This window comes from Symphodus melops, assembly GCF_947650265.1.
Source record: "Symphodus melops genome assembly, chromosome: 12".
NCBI lineage: Eukaryota > Metazoa > Chordata > Actinopteri > Labriformes > Labridae > Symphodus > Symphodus melops.
In genome coordinates this window covers 14,695,294-14,715,896 of record NC_136702.1, presented here as the reverse complement: position 1 = coordinate 14,715,896, position 20,603 = coordinate 14,695,294, and positions in this window count along the sequence as shown.

The window sequence follows — 20,603 nt, the reverse complement described above, 5'->3', positions numbered from 1 at the left end:
CAGCCTCGCAGGCACACACACATTTGGGCATGTACAAATGATGCATAACGTCATAAGAAAACACACATGCACACAAGAACAGCATGCAGCTGTAAACTCTTGGCTCACTCTACTGTATGTGTACCTTGAGATGGGATTATCCTTTGTAAGGATCTATCCTACAGTCAAAAAAAAAAAAACTGGACATAATTTTTTTTTTTTTTTTACAGCTCATCTTTTTGACCTTGTGAAGTAGCGTCCGAGCTATTAAGACCAATTGAGCTGATGTTGTCTCTGTGCGGTCCAGTCTGTGTAACAAGTAATGTGATCCTGACTCCTCGCTCCACTCTACCTTGTCATCAAACTCTGCAGAAAATTGATTAGATGGCTCCCTAAGCTTCATAATGTTATTTACTCTATTGGATAACTGTGTGGGGGAAACTGTTGTGCAGTCCAGTGCAGAAGCTGTAAGTGAATTAAGCACAATTTGTGCGATCATAATCAAAAGTGGAAAGTTGTGTCTTGTCTACAGGCCAGACTGAAGTGCATCGCTGACATTGAGATACACAGTAAAGTGTGCTGATGTCGAGACAGTAGAGACAGAACCAACTACACAGTCCCAATACATTTTATATTATAATCTTTATACCATATATTTTCCTATATAAAAAAAATCATGTGGTATTTAATATAAAGGGACCAACATTAAAAAACAAACAAACAAAAAAAACGTCAATGTGTCTGCATTCAGATTCACATTCAGCGGTTGAAGTGGGAAAAGAAAATATCTGTGATTTTAGTGATTTCTGCATCTCGTATCATGGATGTAACGTTTTTCTTTCAAGACTTCTTTTTTTTCTTCTTTATCACAAAATACAAAGTGGGGTAAATACTTTCATGGGAAAACACTATCAGTGGATCTTAGATACAATGAGATTTTTTAATCCTAACATATATTTTATACCTCCTAAAATAGAATTACACATTTTATTGAAATTACTGTGGCTGTTATCCTGGATGTTGTACTCCACTAATTCTGACTCTTCTGTCCTAACTCTAAATAAAGGCAAAAAAAGCCCCCACACATTACTGTATGTGTACAACTATACATGTGGTACACACACTAACCACTAGGCTACCGGTGCCATGAAAATTTTTATTTTTAAATTATTTTCTTGAATAAACAGTAGTGATATTTTTTGGCAGCTACAATGTTGCAAGTCTTTTTGCTTTACATCAAAGGATTTTTGTTATGACTCATCACCTGAGCAGGTAATGTGTGTGTGATTGCTGACTCTAAACATTACGTGCAAACTTTGTAAGAGAACGTCGAAGGGCTGATCTTTAAAAAAAAAAATTAAGTAAGACTTATATACGTGAAACTACATTTTAACTAATTTTAGTATAATTTATAAACTCTATCACTCACCAAATAACCCAACAACAGTTTATATGTTCCTAATGTTTTCAATTCCGCTTGTTTGCATGCACACAGCTTATTATACAGTCAAATACTGTTTGCACTGATGCTCATCCTCCATCTGTCTCTTCATCCATCTATCCAATAATTAGTCTTTCTCACTGATTTCACCCCAGTTCTCCTTTAAACAATCTGTCTCTACACTCGTGCACCTGAGGGACAGCACAGAAGTTTTCCTATTGGCTGATGAAGGATAATAAGGCAACGCTTAAAGTCATCCGCGAAATCATGCCGCAAATTAAAAGCGATGAATTGGCAACAGCTTGAAGACAAACCATGAAGCACTCTCTAAACAATCATAGATTGATACGATTATAATCTCCTCCATGTTGTTTTTTTTTTTTTTTTTCCTCCCTCTGATGAAATATGCACCGAGCTCCAGTGAGAGAGTTGAATGGCCAACAATCTTAAGTGTCACTGGGTTATGGATTACAGCGGTCTCGCCCCAGTCCAGGATTCACCTCAGGGACCTCATAAAGCCCCTGACTCCTGGCCAGACGCTCATTAGGCCCACACATCCCTCTGCCCTCTATCTGACAACTCTTGGCAAGTGTTGTCTTAAATGTGTGAGGGTGTGTTGAATGTCTAGATGTGTGTGTCAAGGCTTGGTGATGAAACTCAAACACACACACGTTTGGTGCTCAGGAAGATTCACAGTAGTGAGGACAGGGCTTGTGTAAAACCTGTCTCATCAGAAACAATCCTTCCACATTCAACCAACTAATTATTATTTCCACATCTTCATGAGGGCAATGAAGCTGCAGTGGGCACACTATATATATACAGTGACAGGAAACAGTGACATCACAGACCAAGTGCAGGGGGAGAAAGGCTTTTTGGCACTTTAAAATCCTTTTTCCAGACACATAAATTGACGTGTCTTCCACAGAACAAGTTGATTATTGTTTTAACAGTTTTTCTTCATGGTTTGTTCATGTGAATGCCGAGTCAACACCATCAGAAGTCAAGCCTTTAATTGACACAAAGCACAAAACATAATATGAAGTATATAAAAGTGTATGAAGCATGAACTGTAATCAACTGGAACAATGATGCCTCTCTGTCTGCCTGCTCGTTCTCTGGCTCATGCATGCAAGAGCCCACACTCAAAGCATGAGCTGAAATCCGCTTCTGGACCAATGGTGCTTGTGCATTTAGGGGAGGGGTGGGTGAAGATGGAGCACGGAGGGAATACGACTTTTAAAATCATGCTAGTTTTCAAAAATGACCTACCCTGCCTTTAAACTACAATGACAATAAACTGTCTTATGTTCTTATGTCCTTATGTTATGTCAATGTGTGGAATAGAATGACAACGTGTCATCTTAGAAGACAATGTGGTGAATTCAAATGCATTCAACCAAAGTTACAAACGAAAAAAAAGATAGAGTATAGATATGCAGGTGTTTTAGAATCATAACTCCTGAATGTACAAGTAGCCCATTATTAAGTTTTACAATTTTAGCTTTTACTTTTTGAACAGTGGATGCCAATTCATCCCAAAGAATTTCTCCTTAATGCTTGTCAAAGTGCATGCCATTTGAGAAGAAATGTCATTCACTTTCCCGTTTCCTAATGCCTTTCATTTTGCTCTGTCAGTGAGCAGCCTCTTGTGACACTTTAAATAGAGTGCAGAAAGAGGAGATACTGGACTTTACTCAGAAAATGATTGCTGACACATTATAGATATTCACTAAACCCTGGCGCTGGGAATGAAAGTAATACGGGAAAAAAAAGAAGACTAATCATGAATACATTTTCCATCATCCACATGGGCCAAGATATTCTATTTACAACCATTTCTTTGGCTCTTTATATCCAGTTAATGAGATTTGAAATACATGTGAAGTGAACGGCATTTAAATTGCTATTCAGTCTGGGGGCATGGCACTGGAAAAAGGAGGGACTCCATCGGATGACAGAAGAGCTATTACCAGACCGGATCTATTCAGTGAACAGAGCAGGTCTGGGAAACCTGGTGAGGATTGTATAAGGGTTTGAGACTTTTAATCCAGCAACTGTGTTGTTGTGAAAAACAAAAGAGGAGACGTGTAAAAGGACCCCAATAAAAAGGAGGAGAAGAGAGTGTTTTGGAGTATCCTTGTGTTTTGAATCATTCCGTAACATAACCCTAAAAGCAAATGTTTCCGTCAAACTGTCTCCTGATAATACCCCTCCAAATGGGTTGGAGCATTTTAAAGTACCAGTAAGGAAAACATTCATCCACACAAGTCACAATCAAACATAATCATCATAAATTATGTTTGCTGTCAAGTAATGATCTGTAATAACCTCAAAAGCAAGCTGTTCCTTTAAAAAAAGAAAAACTACATCAACTATAGATCAATATATAGGTTTATGTACTGTATGTTGTGCAAATATTGAACACGAGAGCACCACACTATACATTTTAAAATGTTCTAAAATAACTAAAATCCTAGTTTTATGCTAACTGATTGTCAGTTTTACACTAATCCCAAACCTGAAGCCTGAATTACCACTTTTCTGCAAGAATCAGCAACATTGTTTTTCTGTCCTCATTTCCCATGTCCATCACAAGACATTTAGACTCCATGAACGTGTCGAGTACAAGAAGATAAGCACATCCAATCCTTTTTTTGACCTCTGTCTCACCTGGGTGACAGAGACCACGAGAGGAATGAATGACGATGAGCTAGCGAACACATCAAGGTTTCTGTGGGCTCCAAACACTCCTATAGAGCACAAGATGAGTGAGATATAGAGACAGACAGACATACAGAGAGAGAGATAAAGAGAGGAGTGTGAAACACTCAAATGTATGTGAGATCTGAAGGACTCAGGACTTCAGGGTCTATCCACAGGGGACCTTCCAATCGCTGACAGCACCCTCCATGACACCCCTTTAGATTCCAACAAGGACAGTAAGACTGAAAGTAAGAGAAGGTTTGGTTTTCATAATGTTTTCTATTGTACTTAACTAAGCGGCCCAGTGGAGCGATCCGTGTCCCTGTAATTTAAAGACATTTAGTCAACTCAATGTTTACTGGCTGAAAATTGATTAAATTTATAATCACAACTAATTGGTGTATTTTAATAGTTAATCACAATTGATTGCATTTTTGATGGAATGTTAAGTACTTAATTATTTTGCATTTCAAAACCATTTTCAGGTCCATATTAACAGAGTGAAGAAATTCCTCCCAGTGTCTTGGTTTGGTAATCAATGAATGCAGAGAAATGTATTTTATTGTCATGACTATAGCAGTGAGGTCTGAAACCATGACTTAGGGGTAGGAGACAGTGTCACAGTGTTAATTCTTTAAAAATACAGGGTTTATTCTTACATTGTTAGACACTAATAGATATGCTGGAGTGCAGGTCCAACATGATTTATTGATGTCTATTTCTACCTGGTTAATGCAACAGCATTGCACTTTTTAGGAGTTCAGTTTGAGTTGCTTTAATACAGGCCATGTAGCGTGAAAATATTTATTTTCCAAAGCTGAGGCATTCACACCTATATAGGGTAAAAGGTCATATATGGTCAGCATTCAAAATGGCGTCCATGCGGCCAATCACTATGGCATTAGAACTGCAGGAATTTCCCCTGTCAATCAGCAGAGATCAAGCTACATCATGGTTAATGATTTCTCTGCACTGGAATCAGCAGGGTAGTAAGGCATACTAAGGGTACTCTCTCTAAAAAAAACAACAACAACTTGAAAACATATAGCATACTGCATTGAATGCATAGTACAGTATAGTATAGTGCATTGTATAGTACAGTATAGTGCATTGAATGTTTCACAGGTTTAGAAAGATAAACGTATCCACCATTACTTATCATGCTATCTATGTAAGCCATGTTTGACATTTACAATTTCAATAGATTTTGAGACACAATATTTCTTATTTACTAAAAGGCGCATGGTGATACCGCTTTCACATTACAATATGCATCTTGAAAATAATCACATGCGCAAAATATGTATTTAATGTACTTCATTTTTTTTAAATTAATTTTAAGTGCAAATGAATGTTGATTTTACATGTTTTTATTTATCCATATTTAACGTTTTTATCAAAACACTTTTTGGAATTAAAACAAAACAAAACAAAACAAAAACATCCTAGATGGGCAAAGAACCATTTATTATCACTTTCTGGACTATGATTTGTAACAAAATTATGAAAAGTATGTTATATGTCCACTAGTGAACACACTGGGGTTGAATTGTTTCTGGGGTTAAAATGTATTTCAATCAGTATCCTGCTCACCAGTGGATATCAATTATATTACTTGCATTTCTCTGAGTAAGCAAAGTAAATTGCTATCAATCCCATTTTCAGTTGAATATTTCAGATTCCATTGTTTTGCAATTGAAACAGTTTCTGTTGGACTTTAATTTTGAATGATTGTATTGTGTTACAGGATCATGACAACGCTGCACGGCTCACGGTCCTCTTAAAGGGACAAAATAGCAAGCTATCGATAACACAAAAAAATGGTGCACTGATTTCTGACGTTAATTGCATTGGCTTAACTCGTATCAGCTGACAGCTCCATTATTTTATTTTGAGCTAACTATTGAATGTCAAGAAAAACTTCACCTTGTACACAGGATTATATGTCAATTTAACTGATCACTACATTAATCAAAATTATCTCTCAAGTTATAAGTCTCAAATTATATCTCTTTGTTTGGGGAAAAAAAGCCAAAAGAGTTTGTAGTTTTTTCATGAATTGAGTTAAAGAGCATCTGTAAATGTCCCATACTAAACTGTACTTATTGCTTCTACACTTCCTCTTCCTGTGGATGTCTCAGCTATCATTCTGTCCGGTCCCTCCTCACTGATGTTGTCAAGCATCAATCCAGGTTCCACTGAAGCTGGATGAAACCAATACCTATGGATTCCTTTTGAGAAATTTTACGCAGATATTAGCCCATGACATCAAAATGACACAGCTGCCACAGTTGTGCTTCTAAAATGTCCTATCTGAATAGCGCTCATAAATACTGACAGGACATTTTGACTTTTGGACAGATGGTTTCCTACTACAGAAACATTCTTCCATAATGGTTTTTAGGGCTTTGGGGTTTTCTATAGTTACAGTGGACGTCAGGAACCAGGTAGTGGTCTCATTCATCTTGTCTGGAGTCCCACAGTGAAGCGGGAAACTCACTCGAAAAATACATTAATCGTAGTCTTGACCAAAAATGTGTGTTTGCTGCGATTGTGGGTTAGTGCAGGTCTACAGTTAATTATTATGCAGGTAAGATGAGTCTGTAAAGAGTTGTAAACAAACTTTAGTGATAGAAAAACTATCATTATTCACTTCCAATGGAGTTTTATGTTTTCATGTCCAACTTTTAAACATAACTCTACTGATAGAGAACACAGTTGGTTACATCACATCATTCCCATACATCATTATTTATTAGAAACAGCCATTTGTAACAGTTTTAAAAGACACTAAAAACACAATTAACAACTGATAAGTTCAGTATAATCAAATTATCAGCAAAACGCTTCCTTCTGAAATGTCAATGCTGTCAACAATTTATCAAAAGTACTCTCCTGCAACCATAAAAGTACATGTAGTGACTATGGCCGTCAGTTTAGTGTCAAGCTGAATTAAATATGACGTATTGGACAAACCAAATGGCTTATATATTTTAATCCAGTTATGTTTTCTTACATGTCATTAAATACACCAACAAAAAGAAACCTGTTGATTAATGTTCACAAATTACATTTCACAGTCTTCAATCCTACCCCTACAAGTCAATGGTAGCCCAGTCTACTCATACTAACTTAGGTTGTCTCTCAAAGCAAACAAATGTCATGTGGGTAACATTGCATGTCTAAGAACCAATTTTTATGTATGTGTGTATAACAAGAAAACAATAAAGGAAAAAAGAAAGAACTCCATTTTCAAAATGTATTCAAAAGTCCAAAAGTCTTCTAAAAAACTTTCCCTGCCAATGTGCTGATGGCACTCAACGCAGTGACTGAAGATATGTTGATTGGCCAAGACTACCTTGAGCTGACATCACAAGTGTCTCTCAGCCCCTATGGTTCAGCCATTTTACTAGAAAGTGGTTTCTCAAAATATACAGCAAAATATACAGCAAACTCAGAAGTAGACAACAATAAAATAAGAGAAACTTAATGGTAACTATCTCAGAGAGAAGACAAAGAACATTAAAAATAGAAAAAGGAAAGTAAAACAAGAAAAAGCATTTTCTGCTATGAAAGCCAAGTACAGATCTGAATGGTAGACCAAGCTTGTAGTTATATGAACACCTGTTAATTTATATGCATTCTTTGTATGAAGAGCTACAATGGGTCTGCATGTTTACTCTTCCTTTACTACTCCATCTTTGATAATAACACTTTAATCACACTTGCATTGTTGTTTGTTTTTGGCATGTTTTCGCTTCATGTGTTGTTTCATATATGATGAATTGCTACAGAGGAGAAGCAAAATTACTCATCAAGTGCTCGAACTGTCCATTATATTCTCTGTGGGCGTACATTAACAGATGACCATCGCATTTCCTAACTGCTGAACAACTTACTGTTCTCCAGGTAAGAAGACTATCACGGAGAGAGCACACATTTTTTTGTATTATTGGAGCTTCTGGTAGAAGTGTTAGTACAGTAAACGTGTGGTGGAGGGGGAAAGGCCAACTCACGATGCATTGACTTCTGCACCTCTTTTTTCATCATCATCGAGCACTTGTCAGGAGGAACCTGAAAGGTAATGGACATTGCAGTGTGCATATCAAGATGTATGTATATATTTACTTAATGTTCTCTTCCATCTCCAGCATTTTTCAGCTGTTTTTGACACCTGTTAACCAATTTCTTTAAAGTGCAAAATTCATCATGGGATGAATTCAAATAACTAGTGACATTGGCTTTGGTGAACTTAATGAAAGACAATCTAAGGAAATGTACTTTCCCTTCCTTCTGCCCCCTCTACTTCTTTCTCATTTTTTATTTGGCACGTTTTTCTCGGTCCCTTTTGCTCTTCTTTCCTCTCCTCTCTCCTCAGGCCTCTTGGGTCTTCCTGACAGCTGGTTTCACTGACATGTGTTTGCCAACAACAAGTCAGTGAACAGTGATCACTCAATCCTCGGCTGTCCAAATATTTCAGACTGTTTCCATATCAGACCCGAATCATTGGAAACTCCACTGCATCTCTTATTCATGGTAGCCATAAATTATTCTCCCTGATATGAGCTCCAGTCACGTAAGGCAAAGCTGGAGACTGTGGCACACTTTGACACAGAGTAGATGGATAGGAACAGACTGAAAGGAAAAGAGAGAGAGATGAAAAGACGGACAGAGACACTCTACGGAAGAGATAAGGACAGGGTCAAAAGACTTGATACAGAGAGAGAAGTTAAAATAGTGGAACAATTCCCTCTGCATGCTTCACAGACCAGAGAGACAAAGGGTTAAATGATAATGTGTGCCTGACAGAAAATACTTTCATTTGGTTTAATGTTTTCTTGTTAGACATGAACTTGGAACAAGTAAAATTTGAGTCAGATATCCGTCTCTAAACACCAGTATCCTGCAGTTCGTATTTGATTTTCTATGATTTTCCCAATTTTTTTCTATCAGTCTGTGAAACACAAATCAGGTATTTGTAATTGTTAAATCAGACTCTCATAACAAAACACTTAAAACACATTATATCATGATGGCATGTCTGTGTGCACTTTTCTCTTTAATTTCCACCATTATTTATTTATTTATTTTACTTTTAAAGAACAGTACTGCTTGATTGTGTTACAGAAGTTTAACCAAACTGAAACTCGGACCTCAGTGTGTTTTGCATCAAATTTGTCCAGAGCAGCTGACTGCACACTACCTGGCCTGAACAGACAGCACTTAAGATTGTTCATGTTACAGATGTTGACTCACTTGTCATTTTTCAGGGATTATGACAACTGATGAGTTTATCCCAAACCAGCTGAACAAGAAAAACCCTTATTCCAAAATGTTGAAGAACATTGAAAAATTAAACCTTTTCCAATACACTGCAAGTGCTTTACTTACAGAGACTTGTTTTGTATTTTATTATCGTTTATGTATATTGTGTTTTTTTATTGTTTTTACCTGAGCATCGGGAACTCACAAGTTTACCTCTGTATGACACACAATTTTCAAAGTGTGGATCCTGATCGTTTGTCGAATAATTTAGAATGGAAACAAACATCTGAAAAAATGTAATTAGCATCTTTATACTTTTTTAATAATAGACAGAAATGTTTTCATAATGAGTCACTGAAAACTATTCTGTAACCTTGTGCTATTTTCCATTTAATGTAGAATATAGCAAGCAACTGCATCATTTTAAAATTTGCTTATTTACTTTGGAAAAAATATTAAAAAAGGGTGACATTTAGAATAGCAAATATGTATATTGTGGCATTTTTAAAGTCATTATCTGCCGATGTGATGCCTTTACAATTCATAACCACTATTTCAAAGAAGATCAGTCACACATACTGTAAATACATTCAAGGTGATGTTGTTACAAGCAGTGTTTGGGCTCAGTAATAAATCAGCTTCCTGGTTGGTATTGTGTTGTGTATTATTGTTGAGCCCCTGTAGCTCTGCACTTAAAGCCTCTGATCCATGAAGAATGTGTGTGTGTGTGTGTGTGTGTGTGTGTGTGTGTGTGTGTGTGTGTGTGTGTGTGTGTGTGTGTGTGTGTGTGTGTGTGTGTGTGTGTGTGTGTGTGTGTGTGTGTGCGTGTGTGTCACCGTGATGGATATCGTCATTACCATGTCCTCTTTGTCTCTGTATATCTGTCTTTCTGTCCTCTTGTTCTACGGCTTGGTATTCTGCACTTCACATTTCTTATAATGTTCTCAGATGGCGTACATTTACAGTATGTATTCATTTGTTGATACAAGAATAAATGACCTGATGATCTGAACTAATGCTATGTGAGTAAAACAGGGTCACATGTATTCTTTATAAAAACAATTTGTTAATCTAACTTGATGGACTATTTGACAAGGACAGGTACAATATACTGTATAAATCATTTAAAAATAGCGATCCAATGCAAGTATCATAGAGGACGCTAATTCACAACACTTTTCTTTAGAAGCACTTTTGTGCAAATACAAGAATGAAACAGTGAAAAAGGAAAAAGTCAGAGTAAATTCATCAATAATGGTTATCTTTTATTTCAGAAAGGCTCATGTGGACAGGCATTGCAAATTAGCATTTTGCTAAATACACTAATAGCAGTGCAACCACAGACCCATGGTTAAATGTTACGGTACCAATGTATGCTCATGTCAAATAAACACAACTAAACATAAATAAATAAACAAAGAGTGCACCGCAGGATACAATCAGACACACTTTGAGCTGTGATGTAGCTAAAACGAATTCAACATAAGTACAAATCTGCTGCTGAACTAACCAGGATTTGGTGTCTGAAGTTTGCAGTAATTATTGATTACACTGTTTAGTATTTTCTTAGTCAATTTAATGTGAATGTTCAGCATCATATTGTTAAGTTTTTATAATTTCAGTAGGCTTTTTTTCTGTAAAAAGAAAACAAAAAGAAAACAAACAATTCAAGGAAATTCCATAAAATCTAAAAATCAAAAATGGAACCAAAACTGACACTGTCTCTGTCTCTTGTGTGGACACGTGTTTAACCACTATTTTGCTTGCTGCAAAGGTAAACAAAACAAGAATAGTTTTGATTATCAGTAATAGTATCAGCTCACACGTTTCATCACTAGCATACCTCTAACCATCCAACAGACTGCAGTTTGAATTTTCACACCGCAGCGTGTATGGAATACCACATCAGAAGGTGTAAAACCACCTCAATTCATCCCCTGAAGGCCCTTCAAGTGATCTCACAGTTTCCTGAGTGTTGTTGTGGTACATTTATAGTCTGACACGTTTAGGAGTCCTGCGAATTAGTTTCTCTCTCTAACACAAAGAGAGAGTGTGTGAAAGAGAGAAAGAGAAAGAGAAGGCCAAGGAAGGCGGTACATTGAGGAGAAATATTGACTGAGTCACTCCACTGCTAATGATCTCTGTGGGGAGACAGAGGCCACACACACACACACACACACACACACACACACACACAGACCTCAACACTGAGAGCCAACAAATAGCCAAAGATTAAGATTGATCTTAAAAATACTCTTCAATCATAGATCAGGAAAAAGAGATCTGATCTCTTGTCAACTGTCTCCAGAAATATCTTTACTTCACACATGCTTCTGCAAAAAAAAATCCACGTGACACATCGTATTTAGGAGAGAGGTTAAAGTAGCTCACAGAGGCTCTCAGTGGAGCTGGTGAGTGCCAACAAAAATCTCTACCACATGCATCAAACGAAAGTCGAGAAGTTAAACAGGGAAGATCTGATGGTGCTGGAGTTGGGCCAGTGATAAATATGAAACTAAAACCAAGAAGAGACAAGAGACAGTTTGATTTCTTTTTCTTTTTCAGAATTCCAGACTTGGCATAATTTTTAAAGCTCCACTAAAGAACTTCCTGCGATACAGTAGCTCTTATCTATTTGCTGATTTTGTCCTGTATATATAGCGTTAATATAACTCTGACCTGTTTCATTTAAACAATTTAAATGTATCACTCAGTGAAAATCTTTAAAGTGGAATTAGTTGAAAAAGAAGCATTGATTACCACAGTACAAGAGCAGTAATTTCAGGCATTCATAATAATTATATAGAAATATTGAAAGCTTTATTTATGATCTCAGCTTGCCTCTTATTATCAAATGTTGTGAAAACAGAGAGAGAGAAAATAAAGTTCTGGGAAAAAGGGAAGTTATTAGTTAAGTTTAAATAGTTAAAACAACAAAAATAAATGAACTGCACAGGGAGAAAGAGGTTTCCTCTTTTGCTTCCTTTGAATCCGGTAGTTCTGACTCCAGAATAAAAAAAAGATGTGAAAGATTATACACAGATGATTGCAACGTGTAGACAGTTTATAATAAATCTCAGTAAGTCACATGTAATGCTACTTCTCAAATGGATTTCACTGCTGCTGTTTTTGAAACTTGAGATTCTGCGAGGAAAGACAAAAACAGGAGTGAGGGAGCAATATCTTTGATTCCATTTAGTAAAAAGGTGGGCCTCATTCCTATGCGTATGCAGGGGAGGTTTTAATTGAAAATGGAAATTTCTCTCTTTAAGTGGTGATTATCATAGCAGGTGGAGAGCAATTAAAATAAATGAATGGTGATGTTCCTTTGTCCGTGTGTTACAAAACGCCGAGGGCGTCGTCTTAACACACATTTCTACACACCTACATCTTCCACCCTCTTATCACAGATTCCATTTAACATTTGGCCTATATTCAAAGAGGATGTTGGACTGGTGCGTGTGTGCGGTGTGTGTGTTGAATTCAGGCTGTTTGTGCATGCGCCTGTGTGTGCACGCGTGTGTGTGTGCGTGTGCACATCTGTGTTGTGTGAGTGTTCTGGGTAAGAAAAGATGGTTTACATTCAGCTTTTGTCTACTGAACAGCTGAGAATGCAGGAAACTCAGAGCAAGTGCTGTGCAGAGCATCTGTCATCTGCCACACAGAAAACTGAAACACACACATCATACATCATCATCATCAACATCATCATATCACACACACACACAAGCACACACCCACAGAAGATGACAGGACGTAGGAGAGTCCCAGCAGAGAATAAACTTTTGAGAGGTTTTTATTAAGGAAGAAATGTCTGAGTTGTAGCCAGAATATATTAAAATGGGTTACAGATGACTATTTTTACTTTACATTACGTTATAATGTGAAGTCAGATGGAGTGTCTTTGACACTCACTACTCAAAGCACTTTCACACCACAGGTCACAACGACACATTCAAAATCATTCACACTGATGGCAGGAGGCTGCTGTGTGAAGTGTTTATTAAAAGTAACTAATCCCATTAACACACATTCATACTCCGCCAACAAAGCAGTGGGGGCAACTTGGGGTTCATTTTCTTGCCCAAGAACACGTTGGACATGTGGCTGCAGGATCTTGACATCTAAACCCTGACCTTCCGTTTGAGACCGACTCTATCATCTGAGCCAAAACCACCTCCGATTTAGTTTCCCTATTTTATTTTTTTCAAACAAATCAGATGTTTTGGCATTTCCATTTTCAATGTAAAGTTTCACAATTAAAAGTATGTCCTAACCTCAAATATGCGGTAACCTCTAATTTCATAATGAACATCACAAGAATGAAAATTGTCATCTTGGTAAAATCTAGCCTACAATACTGATTGCACATGGGAACTTCCAAATCGGGGGTCCAAAACTGTCTGGTGTGTGCTATGAAATCCAATTGCATGTAGGTGTATAGAAAATCTGGGCACGGTTTGCCACAGAATCCTGTGTTAAGTATCGCTTAACCACGAAAAGGACAGCATGGGAGGCCTGTTTCATGCAGACCATGGAGTCAGTAACATAGGGGTTGGTTTTCTTCTGATTGAAACATGTCTTGTTGACATCATTATACCCCTCACAGAAGATGCCAGCTGCTGAGGTTCAACTTAAGAAGGTTTTCTAAAAATAGTCACGAAGTACAACTGCTTCATGTTTTTTTTACAAAATGTCTGCAAAGATAAGTCGGTTTAAATGAAAACAATGAAAAAAATCTACTCGTATGGTGTCTTATTATGACGACCCAATTTCTTGGGATTATGAGATTTAAATGGCGGTGGAAAGTGAAAAAAGAGAGAGGAAAAGCTTAAGAAAAAAGGGGTCAAATGACTATGAGGCACTCGAGATTGTGACTAAAAGCAAAGCTATATGATGCACACAAATGCAGTAAAAAGAGATCTCAGAGGTGTGTTTGACAGGAAACAGCCCCGGTGTCATGCTATGCCCCAGTTGGGTGTCGTCTTCAACTTCAGCCCCCGGTGATGGATGATGAGACACCAGTGGGAGCCGGGAACGGGGAATTGGAACCAATGTCTGGAGCAGCCTCCTTCGCCATAAATTAAAATGGGACGTCAAGGCTTGAATAGCACAAGTTTGTGTGTGTGTGTGTGTGTGTGCTTTCTTTATACTTCTATCTTTGTGAGAACCAAAGTTTAAGATTGAGACGTTAGGAGGAGAGACATTCTTGTGATGCGAGATCACTGAAAGACTACTTTACTGAAAGATAGATGTTAAACAGCTTTTATTTTAACTTCTAAATAAATCGTCAACGTTATTTTTTGTCAGATAGCTAAATTCTGCCCTTTTTTTGCATACTATTTAAAATGATTAGTGAAGCCATTGTGCCATTAAGTCCTCTGAATATTGCATCTGAATTTTCTTTATTGATCTTTTTTTTTTTGTATAAATTCAATATATTCATGAAATAAATTTTCTAAAAAGTTACTGTTGAGGCGTTCTCAGCTAATTATTGAATAAACATTTAAATAAAGTCACAGAATAATTATGATGTGTGAATAAAAGAGATTTTATTGTATGTATGTAGTTGGTAGAGGGTTGTAGCTGATAGAGACGCAAACGTGTCTTTGTGTGTGTGTGTGTGTGTGTGTGTGTGTGTGTGTGTATGTGTGTGTGTGTGTGTGTGTGTGTGTGTGTGTGTGTGTGCGTGCGTTCGTGTGTGTCTGTGTGTGGGTGTGTGCATGTGTGTGAGATGGAGCTACAGCTTAACCGTGTGAACGATAACAGTCCATGTGTGTGCATTCGTGTGTGCTTGTCCATGCATGACTATCCGAGTGCATTGACGAGCATGTGTTTGAAATCTCATATTGCATCCAGATGTCACGGCAAATCAATTCAAGTCAAAGACAGCCGAATGTGTTTCATAAGGCTCACATACCCGCGGCAGGTGCTGCCCCTTCCACAGCTTTCAACAAAGCGTTGGTGCTCAGTAAGATGAGCAGAAACAAAAAAATGAATGGACAGAATTATGAATAAAGTGCAATACCAGATCGTTATTATTAAGATTTAATATCTCCACCTCATCTGACACAGTAAAAACTACATTTTGTTCCAATATCTCTAACTGAAGTCAAAAGATTATTGCTGAAGTATCAACATGTCTGTCAAAAAAACGCCCCTCCCCCCTATCAATTTAACTTTCAAAAGATTTTTAAGCTGTGGACTTCAAATGTCACTTAGGTATTATACATATCAAAAATGTAAAATTTGCAATGTTTTTGTTTTTTTTCCGGAACATTTGAAGCCTGTCTGGAGATAACTTTAGTTTTGAACTGTGCTTTACAAATAGAGAGTGAATGATTAAAAAAGTAAATTATGTTTGTTTGATCAAGAATAAGTCTACATTTTTAAGGTTGCACTTGATTCTAAATTTGTAGCAGAAAAAAAAAAGTAGCCAAAAACCTGTCCGAGTACAAATCCAAGTTGGTGTAGATTTCATTATTTGAAATGACTAAATAATCATAAACACTGTGTATAAAAACAGAGTCTTACTTTTGGCATAAGACAAGTAAATGATTTTAAACAGGAATGTGAATCAAATCTAATAATGCACAGATTTAATTTGAAAATTAAATAACAGGTTTGTCAAAAATAGATTACCTTTAAAATATATTTATATATATATGAAAGGCTATCAAAGTAAAAAAAAAAAGTTAGCCAATGTACAAAGTATATTTCCTCTTTTTACTGTTTTTGTAATAAATGCAGACAAAAAAACAACAACAGTATACTGTGATCATTATTACCATAATTATAATGACATAACATGCAATTGGTAAACGCTGACCTGTTACTTGGAGTAAAATATATTTTTTACATTTATTCTGTAAAAGCAAAAGTTTTTTGTTCATCTGTCACCTGTTTGTTTGTCAGCTCTGCACTTTAAAACATCCACTGTTTCAAAATAAAATGTTCCGTTCTGTATTTCAGTTCCTGCTTTTCCGATCATTTGTCTCTTATGCGATCACTTAGACCGAGACACAGTCGTTTCCTTCACAGAGGTTCATGGGAAAGTCTCATAAAAAAAAGTTATATATGATAGAAGAAATGCAATGTATCAGTGATTTATGTTCCATGTTCCAGTCTACCTCTCAATCAAACTCGTGTAACGATTTCATTCCCATAGGTCCTCGTTACCAGCACGATCCCATGACCCACATATGAGCTGGACACACACACAACACACACTCGCTCATGGAGATATTCTCTACAATCCACGTCTGACATACTTATGAAAAATATCTGCAACTGTAATAATTTTGACATGCCAACTATTTCCTACCTCCAGTGTAGAATCATCTGTCACACAGGCACAGCAGGATCCATTAAACCAAAATGTATATGACAAATAGATTTTAGCAAGGGGAATAGAGTGAGAATTAAAAGAATAGAAAAAAGGAATCTCTGCCGGAGAGAGGAAGCGAGTCAGCAAGGGACACTCCGTCATGTGTCTTTGGATCGTGCTGCAGAGGAAGATTTACTTAGAGTGCATAAAGAAAATACAATAAATTACAGGCTGTGCTCCTCATTCATAACCCGAGATTATCATCCCAAATCCATACATCATATAGAAAGGGTCGTTTGCATTTTGCACACATGCACAGCCATATGGACACGGCCATGAATAAAGAAACACACACTTTAGAAGTAGACACGGGAAGCCAAACACCATTAATCCACTCTGTGACTTGGAGCTGGTCCAAAAGGGCTTGTGTTTGTAGGTGTCTAGGTGTCTGATGTTTGGGCACGAGCCATGGAACAATCAATCCCTTATGTATACTAATGTGATTATCACCCTATCATCTGTAAATGCACCTCTGAGGGTTATGCCTGTAGCAGAGATCTGATATGAAGGTAAATGCATCACAGGTTTTTTGGATTTAAAAAATGTCAGACAGTGTCAAACATCTCCTAAATGTACAGTGTTCACCCTGGTATTCCCCGACTTATTATTGTCCTGTAATAAATGTACTGGACACTAAGAGGCCTACAGTGACTATTATGCTACAGACTGTCAAATAGGATTGGGGAAAACGAGTTGAGTTGATACTGACAGCAAAGTGCAATGAAACTAAAACACAAGTCTTGCACTTTACCCATTACCAAGAACTTTCTATTCTTCAGTAAATCATATTGTGATGTATCATCACATTATAGTCTTGCGATCAATCAATTATAGCTGAGTTACTGTATTGTGATATTATCTTTATTGTTGGCCAAATAATGGGTAAATCACTGTGTCGTATGACATTGTATCATACTGTATTGTGTTGTATCTTATTATGCTGTATTGTGTTCTATGGTGTTGTGTCTTATTGTCTTGTACAGTGTTGTATTGTGTTATATTGTCTTGTATCATATCCTGTTGTACTGTACTGTATTGTCGTATCATGTTTTATTTTATTGTGTTGTATTGTATTGTATTGTGTGGTGTTGTATTGTACTGTGTTGTGTGGTGTTGTATTGTACTGTGTTGTGTGGTGTTGTATTGTACTGTGTTGTGTGGTGTTGTATTGTACTGTGTTGTGTGGTGTTGTATTGTACTGTGTTGTGTGGTGTTGTATTGTACTGTGTTGTGTGGTGTTGTATTGTACTGTGTTGTGTGGTGTTGTATTGTGCTGTATCGTATCATGTTATATTGCATCCTTTTGTTTTGTGTTGTATTGCATTGTGTTTTTTCATGTTGTAGTATAGTATCCATAGTTACCCTTCAACTGCCCCCACTCCGTTGTATATGAAGCCTGACTCGTATTCTAAATCTGCAACTCTTTAAAAATATTTAAACAAAGCAATAGCTTGCAATCTTCAAATACTGTACTTTTCTAATCAACACATTCCTTATGATGGACAAAACAGGGAGTGAGACACAAATATATGAGATATATAATTAGCATAAGAAAACACCCTAACCATTCTTATAAAAGGGCTATTGAGAAAAGCCAGAAATGTTCATGTAAAAGATCTACAGCTAATGTGAAGGCTGCATGTAAGTCTGCTATGTCTTTTAATGACTCACAAATGATGAAGAAATTCCAAATTGCTCATTCAAATCTAAGGCCTATAAGCAGGATCTTCATGTGTGTGCAGGTCTTGTTCCACTGAAAAACATCTTCCAATACATTTGATGGAAGTGAATAAAGCATGAGAAATTTTAATATAAAGTAGGACGATAAAAGGAGAAGATGAACATGATGCAAAGCCAGGTTCATAACAACTTTAGCGCAAAAAAACACTTCAGTTCACCTGTAGATAATTCCCTCACATCCTATGTTTTCCTCAATCTGTGTTACCGCTGGGATAGAAAGTGTAATTCCCTTTTTTCACGCTTCATTTCTAACTCTTCCCATGGCCCCTCTCATGGACGTAGGGTGTGACACTGGACAGGCGGTGCCATATCTTCTCATAAAAGCAATGATGATGCTGTCACACATCTGCAACACATCATTCTCAGCTTGCCATCTGACCACCTGCTCCCACACTCATTTACTCCACCTGGCCTCCTCCCAGTGCCACCTCCCTTCATAGACCAACTTCACACATAGATCAACTCATTCAAACCGGTGTCTGTGATGGAACAAAAGGTGTGAAGACACGGATACATGTGGCTTGAGAAAAACTGGAAAACTGAGTGAAGCATGGTCTGGATACTGGCAGCTTTCACTCACAACGCAAGAACGCAATTAAAGAAAGAAGCATACAAAGGATTTGGTGACAGGTGACGTGACAATAAACCTGGATCAATAATGACATGCGAGTTTCTCGAAGAGGACTTTAAAAGCTAAAGTGTTTGATCAATGTCAGTCCACCTTTCTTCTCACATGATATTATACTTCTCCTGCCCTCTCTGACTCTTTTTTCTTTATTTCTGCTCATTCTGACTCATCCTTTCATGTGTACTCTGTATCTGAACTGTAGCTACAAAAAAAGCTCTACAGATAAAGTCCATCTGTTGTTTCTGTGTGTTTTTGTTGATTGATGTATCAATGTGCTTTTAGTATAGCTTTTTTTTTTTTTTATATATCCATGAGTGCACGCTTGATGTTGGGTTTTATCCCTATCCGTGTTTTCCTTCTATATCCTGTAGCACAAACCCATCTACAGTATATGTACATTGTGTTTGTTTTATTATGAACACATGTGGACACAGACCATGAAAGCATTTTCTTCATTTGTTTTTTTTCCGTTTCTAGTATGTTGTGTATCATTAAGTGACACTTGATAAATACTTGTAAATGTTAGGGCTGAACTCAAAATACAGAGACTGACACAGGACTTAAAAAGACACTAGTTTAATGTTCAACACAAAAAAACGAGCAGGCAGTAAAAGCACGAAGGTGGTGGGACAGAACACACTCCACGATGTCATTCAGGGAGCTCTGGTGAAGATAACTGACGAAAACGGAGGCACATCAGCGACTCTGGACACAGGAGGACATAGGTACATACCAAAGCTTAATTTGGAGCACAGAAATATCCAACAGGACGACACAGCACAGTAAGCATGAAGCGCAAGGAGACTCTACTGAACAAGCAGGATTTATCTGGCAGAGTAGTGGAGAGAAGACCAGGTTCTTATGGAGGAGAACAAACACAAACAATCCTACAACTTAAACCAAACTGAACTGAATCATCACAGTGAATGTCATAACATGACATATTTGTATTCAATGTATTTCCAGTTGTGCTATTGTTAGTCATCATGCTGAGATGATACAGTAGTATACAGTAGTAATACAGTAGTTGCAAACATCCTGTTGAAGTGTCCTTGTAATGTCCAGGTAATCCCTTTTCTTACAAGGGTGTGGTTTGCTTCACAGAGAGATCAAGCAAGACACATGTTTTTCAAGGACAAGATTCTCAGCTGATCTATCCTCGGGATCCAACCAATGAGAATTATGTAATGAAGAATAGCACAATTTAGACCTGATAAGATGCAAAACATGTGGCCGAACAATGTTTGTTTCATGCTTCCGTCAACCCAGTGATTACTGGAATGGGCTCAAGCCCCTGTGACCCCGAACAGGACATGCAGTATAGATAATAGATGGATGGATGGACACAGAGAGGTTGACCAGTCAACAAACAAGTTAGCTACCTTTCGCTTTGTAGGTAGAAACTAGTTAGCTTAGCATAATGGGTCTGACCAAAGGCTGAATTTAAGTAAACTGCT